This window comes from Pinus tabuliformis, chromosome 4_2 (assembly GCF_031772625.1).
Source record: "Pinus tabuliformis cultivar Carrire ecotype Pingquan chromosome 4_2, CPIR1, whole genome shotgun sequence".
Classification (NCBI taxonomy): Eukaryota; Viridiplantae; Streptophyta; class Pinopsida; order Pinales; family Pinaceae; genus Pinus; species Pinus tabuliformis.
This window is the reverse complement of record NC_142304.1, coordinates 609692488-609698487: the sequence shown is the minus strand read 5'-3', so window position 1 is coordinate 609698487 and position 6000 is coordinate 609692488. Positions and strand designations below refer to the sequence as shown.

Sequence of the window (6000 nt, the reverse complement as noted above, 5' to 3'; positions counted from 1 at the left end):
CCACAGGCTTCGGAGGAGTTGGAATCAAACTAATGCTTGGTGGATTGACTCAGATCTGAGGAACATCGGTTCTTATTTGGATTATAAAGCTCATTCTTCATGCACTCCATGGCAACAAATTTGGGAAAGCTGAGAGAATCGTTGCTCTCACAGAACAAAAAGGTACCTACAATGCCTCTGTTTACAGTCAGGCTCCCCCATATGATTACCTCTACTGTGGTTCCTTGCTATACGGTGACCTGAATCCTCAGAGAATGAGAGAGTGGATGGCTTATCATGCCAAATTCTTTGGCCCTAGATCGCACTTTGTTTTTCACAATGCTGGTGGAGTCCATTCCCAGGTTAGAAAGGTGTTGGAGCCATGGATTCGAGCAGGTTGTGTGATGTTGCAGGATGTAACAAAGCAGGAACAATATGACGGGTATTACCATAATCAGTTCCTCATTGTGAACGATTGTTTGCACAGGTACAAATTCATGGCGAATTGGACTTTTTTCTTCGATGTAGATGAGTATCTCTATATTCCTCGGTGGAAAACACTGCAATATGTGTTGAATGAGCTCTCTGGCTATACCCAATTCACCATTGAGCAATATTCCATGTCTAACAAGCTCTGCTTGCAGAATAAACTGCACAGCATCTCGGCTAACAGTACTTATTCCAGGTAATAGTCATTATGGTTTCTGTTAATCCGAAGAAAAAATTCGAATATGTTTTTGGGGTTTGAAATTCAATGTGATAATTTTGTTGCGCAGGGAATGGGGATTTGAAAAGTTATTATTCAGAGATGTGAAGAGAGACATAAGGAGAGATCACAAGTATGCAGTGCAGGCAAGAAATGTGTACGCAACTGGCGTTCACATGTCTGAGAATGTGATGGGGAAAACACAGCACAAGACAGAGGGTTTGATGAGATTCTATCATTATCATGACACCATCACCAGTAGAGGAGAGCCATGCAGGGAATTTGTGAAATCATCGATGAGAAAGAACATGAGTTGGGTGGGAGGCATTCCGTATGTATATGATGGCACCATGAAAGCTGTTGCTCAATCCATTAAAAAATTCAAGAGAGACATGATGGGATCCCATCTCGCATCCATTCAACAGTGAGCGATTATGTTGGGAAAATTCTGCAAATTGATAAAAGCAAGTACCATTTATGAAAGACCAAATCATTGCAAGAGATTTGATTTGATCAGGCCGAAATCCAGAGCTCATCAGACTTAGTGTTTAGTGATCGTACCATTCTTTCTAACTCTTGAGCCTGCATCTATCTCTTGTAAATTTCCATGCTTGTTTACCGCGGGTGCGGGATTCTGCCCTGCCCTGCCCGGCCTCAACATGGTTGATGCATGTAGGTTTATGGTACTGTATTCTTTTGTAAAGTATGAAATTTCAATTTGAGTGGACTTTGCTGCTCCCCGCCATCATTTGTTCACAGATCACTCTCACCTCACCTCACTTTGTACTGTCTTTCACACCACGAGATCCTCGCTTTCAATACCATGCGTTTGGTGGATGACTGGAATCGGTTCATTTCCTTTTCTGTTCTACTATCAATAATAGTATTGCCAGAAATTTGACATTATATGTTACAAAAGTGGATTTCATTTCATTTTCTGTTCTACTATTAGTAGTATTGCCAGAATTGTTTTATAAATTGTTATGACATTATAGGTTACAAAAGCGGAATTTAAAGTTAAACGGAAAAACTAATTTCCTTCGTACTTATTTGTATAATATTCTTTAACATATATGAAAACTCTCTCTTTTATATATATATATAGTATTTTATAAAAATTAAAAAATATATAATTATCCACTAGTCACCGTAACACATTTTTTCACCTAATCGTCTACAACTCTGAAATTCAATTGCGTCATACAGCACGGGCATGTCTATGCATAAAATAGATTAATCATTCAACCATGGTTAAAAACTGTTATCTTACAATCCTACCTCCATCCATTGGTTTAAAACGTCAACCCTTTGGATTTCAGTAAATAAAATTCACCTTTGGGACACCACCGAGGATATTAAACTTAGATTTGAGATACTATTGTATTGAATTTTACATTTACAATTTTATTGGTCAATGGTTTAAACGTTACAGTTTTATTTAAGTCTAATCTGTGTTATCATCATTTAACACATTTTAATTTATGATTCGAGAGGGTTTTAAAAATGGTTTGTTTGGTAAGGAAATAATTTAACAATTTAAAATCTAGAGGTATTTTATAAGAACAAAAAGTTATCTTTTTAAATAATGTTGATGAGTCACTTAGCATTTGTCAATAACAATGATTTTTAAATAATGTTGTTGAGTCATTTTACATTTGCCAATAACAATAAGTGCATAACAACCAATAACGGTCGTCTCAGTATTGGTTTGACAACTGAATTATGATAGGTTTACCTACTTTTCAAAAAAAAAAAAAATATAAGCATACACCAGTACATTTGAGGATAACAACCTGTGATCGTTGTCCCACTGCTGCTTTCACAACTGAGTTATTATAAGTTTTCCTACTATTAAAAAGATAATTAAAAAAAATCAATTTATGAATAAGTGTACTTGGAAGAAGGTTTTAAAATATTTAATGCATTTGAGGATAACAACCTGTGATGTGATCGTTGTCCCACTGTTGCTTTCACAACTGAGTTATTATAGGTTTTCCTACTATTAAAAAGATAATTAAAAAAAATCAATTTATGAATAAGTGTACTTGGAAGAAGGTTTTAAAATATTTAATGAGAACCACTCATTAATAACCATTTTAGATCCATCTTAACTCCGAAACTACCAAGAATCTAGAGGGATCGAATTTCTTTGCACCTTAAGTAAATCTATGGGGTTCAAAGGTTTACTACCTCTCCTCCTTTCTGTAACTGGAACCTTGGATCTCTCATTTTCCACAGATTTCACATTATTTCCATCACCAATTGAGCTGCTCCCAAGACAAATAGATATATAACTTAGAAAAAAAATATTAAATATATAATTTTTATATGCTTATTAATTAAATTTAAATCTAAAATTACGAAATATAATAATTATGAATTTGAATCATTATTTTAATTTATATGACCAAATAAAATTTAATAAATAACCATATATAATTAACATTTCAAAAAAATTAAACTAAAGCTATTTAAAAAAAAAACTTATATTAATATGTAATTCTTTTAATGGGAAAAAATCAATAATCACATGAAATTAAATAATTATAAATTTAAGCTTTCTTATTAAAATTTAACACAGTTATAAATTAATTATTTATAATACTACATTCATATTTATTTTCAATTTCAAAAAAATATTTTAATAATTAAATCTCCATTTATAGATTCATGAAGTAGGGTCACAATTTTTTTTTTTATTTGGACAACTTCTTAAATTTGATACCAAGATTATTTTGTAGTGTTTTTTATATTTGATAAATTATAGTCTACTATTAAAGATGATTACTAATCGTGTTAAGAGGTGTTTTCGAGTTTTATATGACAGATATTTGCAACAAAATTTTATTTAGACAATTTCTTAAATTTGATAATAAAATTATCTTGTAGTACTTTTTGTTTTTGGTAAATTTTATTATTATATTATTAGAGTTGATTACTAATGGCTTTGAGAGGTTTTAAATTTGATAATAAAATTGTCTTGCAGTAATTTTTATATTTGATAAATTATATTAAATTATTAAAATTGATTATTATTTATGTTGAGAAGTGTTTTCAAGTTTTATATGAAATAGATATTTGTAATGTTATGTGATTTAAATATTAAGATTAGGTAAAATAAAAATTAAAAAGTAATTTTTGGGTTTAGGTTTTGAGAAGTCATGATTTTTCTTATAGTATTTGTTATGATGAAACAAAAGTTTGAAGAAATTTATTATGAAATGCAAGCATATTACTTTAGATCCATCTTAACTTTTAAATTGATACGTCAATACTTAATAAATTTAAATTTAAAATCAATTAAACTGGTTTTAAAGCTATAATAAAAACAACGATATTACCCATCGATAAATGTGGGTGATATTAAAGATTCCATCAAAAATTGTTTTTTTGGTACATTGCCATAAAAAGGCATTAATAAACGATTAAATTGTACGTCGGTAGAGTCAATAAATTAACTTGGTTCAGTGAAGGTGATTTAGCCCCTTACGGTATTTTTCATCCTGGGCACGCACGTCCCTTTCATCCAATGCATTGCGGGGGAGGAACATACATACGAGGTCTGCTAGTCTGCTCTTTCGAAAAGTTAGTCTGCTCCTCCGTCGATTTATATGATCCAATCCAGCTTATTTTTATCCCCTTCCCCCAGTATTGGTTTGGTCTAACTTGGGGAGATACGGCTAATGAATCACTATAAACAAAGTACCTAATACGCCTATCCCAACACGCCTATTGCAATAAGTTGTGGTTAGCTCAGCAATTGCCCTCTCACTCATTACTGAAAGTTGACGGAATGTGATTAAAAGAATCTTTGGTTTAAGCACCTTTCCCCGTTCATTATTGAGAAGGGTTGGTTAATTAACTGATTTAAAGTGAACTGCTTCTTTCTAAAAGTTCCTCTCCTCATGGTGAGACCCCAATGGGTCTTGAATTGATGGACAAATAAAGGTAGGAGGTGTATTTGACTTGCAATTGTCCCAAAATGTGCAAACATAGGTCGATAGGTTTTTTAAATTGGAAAAATGATATGAGGAACGCATTTGCATAATATGTATTGGAAAATTTAAATTTTATATAGATATTGTAAAAGATAATATTTTAGTTTTATGGATCCTGGAGTTCGAAAGCATACCAGTGAAGTTCTTAGACTATCTTGTTCTTGAAGGGCAACACGGACACCAGATTCGACCTCTAGAAACTCAGATCAATGTCATAGCTCAAACCTGAGAGAATAACAAGGGTACTTTTAAATTCAAGTGAGTTAGAAACTACCTCCTCAATTTTGGGAAGAAAAGAGTTATAAATTAAATGAAGTCTTCAACAAATGTGAAACTTATAATATTTAAAAAACAAATAAAAAATAAAGAAACTTATGCAAATAGTTACATGCATCCATTGCAAAGTACATCCATCACACAAAAAAAAATCCATCATACACCACTAAATAACAAAAAACCAAATTTATAAAAAATATTAATAATATTCAAATTATATAGTGAATTGACTTTAGAAAATTGCTAGATTCAACTCTCTTGCTCGTGAATTTGGCGTGTTCATATAATGATAACGGAACAATAAATGTAAGTCAAAATGTGACAAATTTATAAAATAAAATAAATTTTATTTTACCAAAATCACAACGGTCAAATTCAATATTCAAGCTTCCATACATGAGAATTGTAGATTTTTCCTTGGCCAACACACAAATTATGAAGGGCAGATTGTCTACAACTAAATTTCCTATATCGGCTTGCAGCTGGAAAGTTCCAAGAAAACTAAAAATCTTCTGAACCACAAGATTAAATTCATTGCATGCTCAAGTATATCATGCTCCAGGAATAATAACTAGGCATACCATATACAAATCTACAACTCTTTTCTAGTGTCCTGAATAAGTATGAAAGGATTTACAGTTACCTGTGCTAGTTCTAACATTGTAAATTCCCCAGGATTCCCAAGATTGAAAGGACCAACATGCCTCCATAAGTCACATAAGGCATTCAACCTTCGGGGTTTCCAAGGAAGTGTTTGTAGTTAATTTTTATTTGAGAAGTGAAAGAAAACAGTACCATATTACTTCCAACAACACGGAGCGATAAACAATGGACCAATATTTCTGCTGCAATTGTCAACTTACCAGATCATAAACGAACTAGAATCTCTGTGTATGTTTCCCATCTCCATAGAATGTCAAAGGCTCCTTGCACAAAGGCTATACATAATAATAAGGAATTTATCAAAATTATCTTAGACAAGAAAAAGGAATAAATCCCAAATTAACTCACTATAGAAAGAAAAGATTAAGCACAAAGGAA

At 32.0% G+C, this 6000-nt stretch overlaps 1 pseudogene; it reads left to right on the top strand.

Moving 5' to 3' along the window:
• The first annotated feature begins 266 nt into the window (after window positions 1-266).
• On the top strand, window positions 267-1113 carry LOC149170775 (galactan beta-1,4-galactosyltransferase GALS1 pseudogene; annotated as a pseudogene).
• The last annotated feature ends 4887 nt before the right edge of the window (window positions 1114-6000 follow it).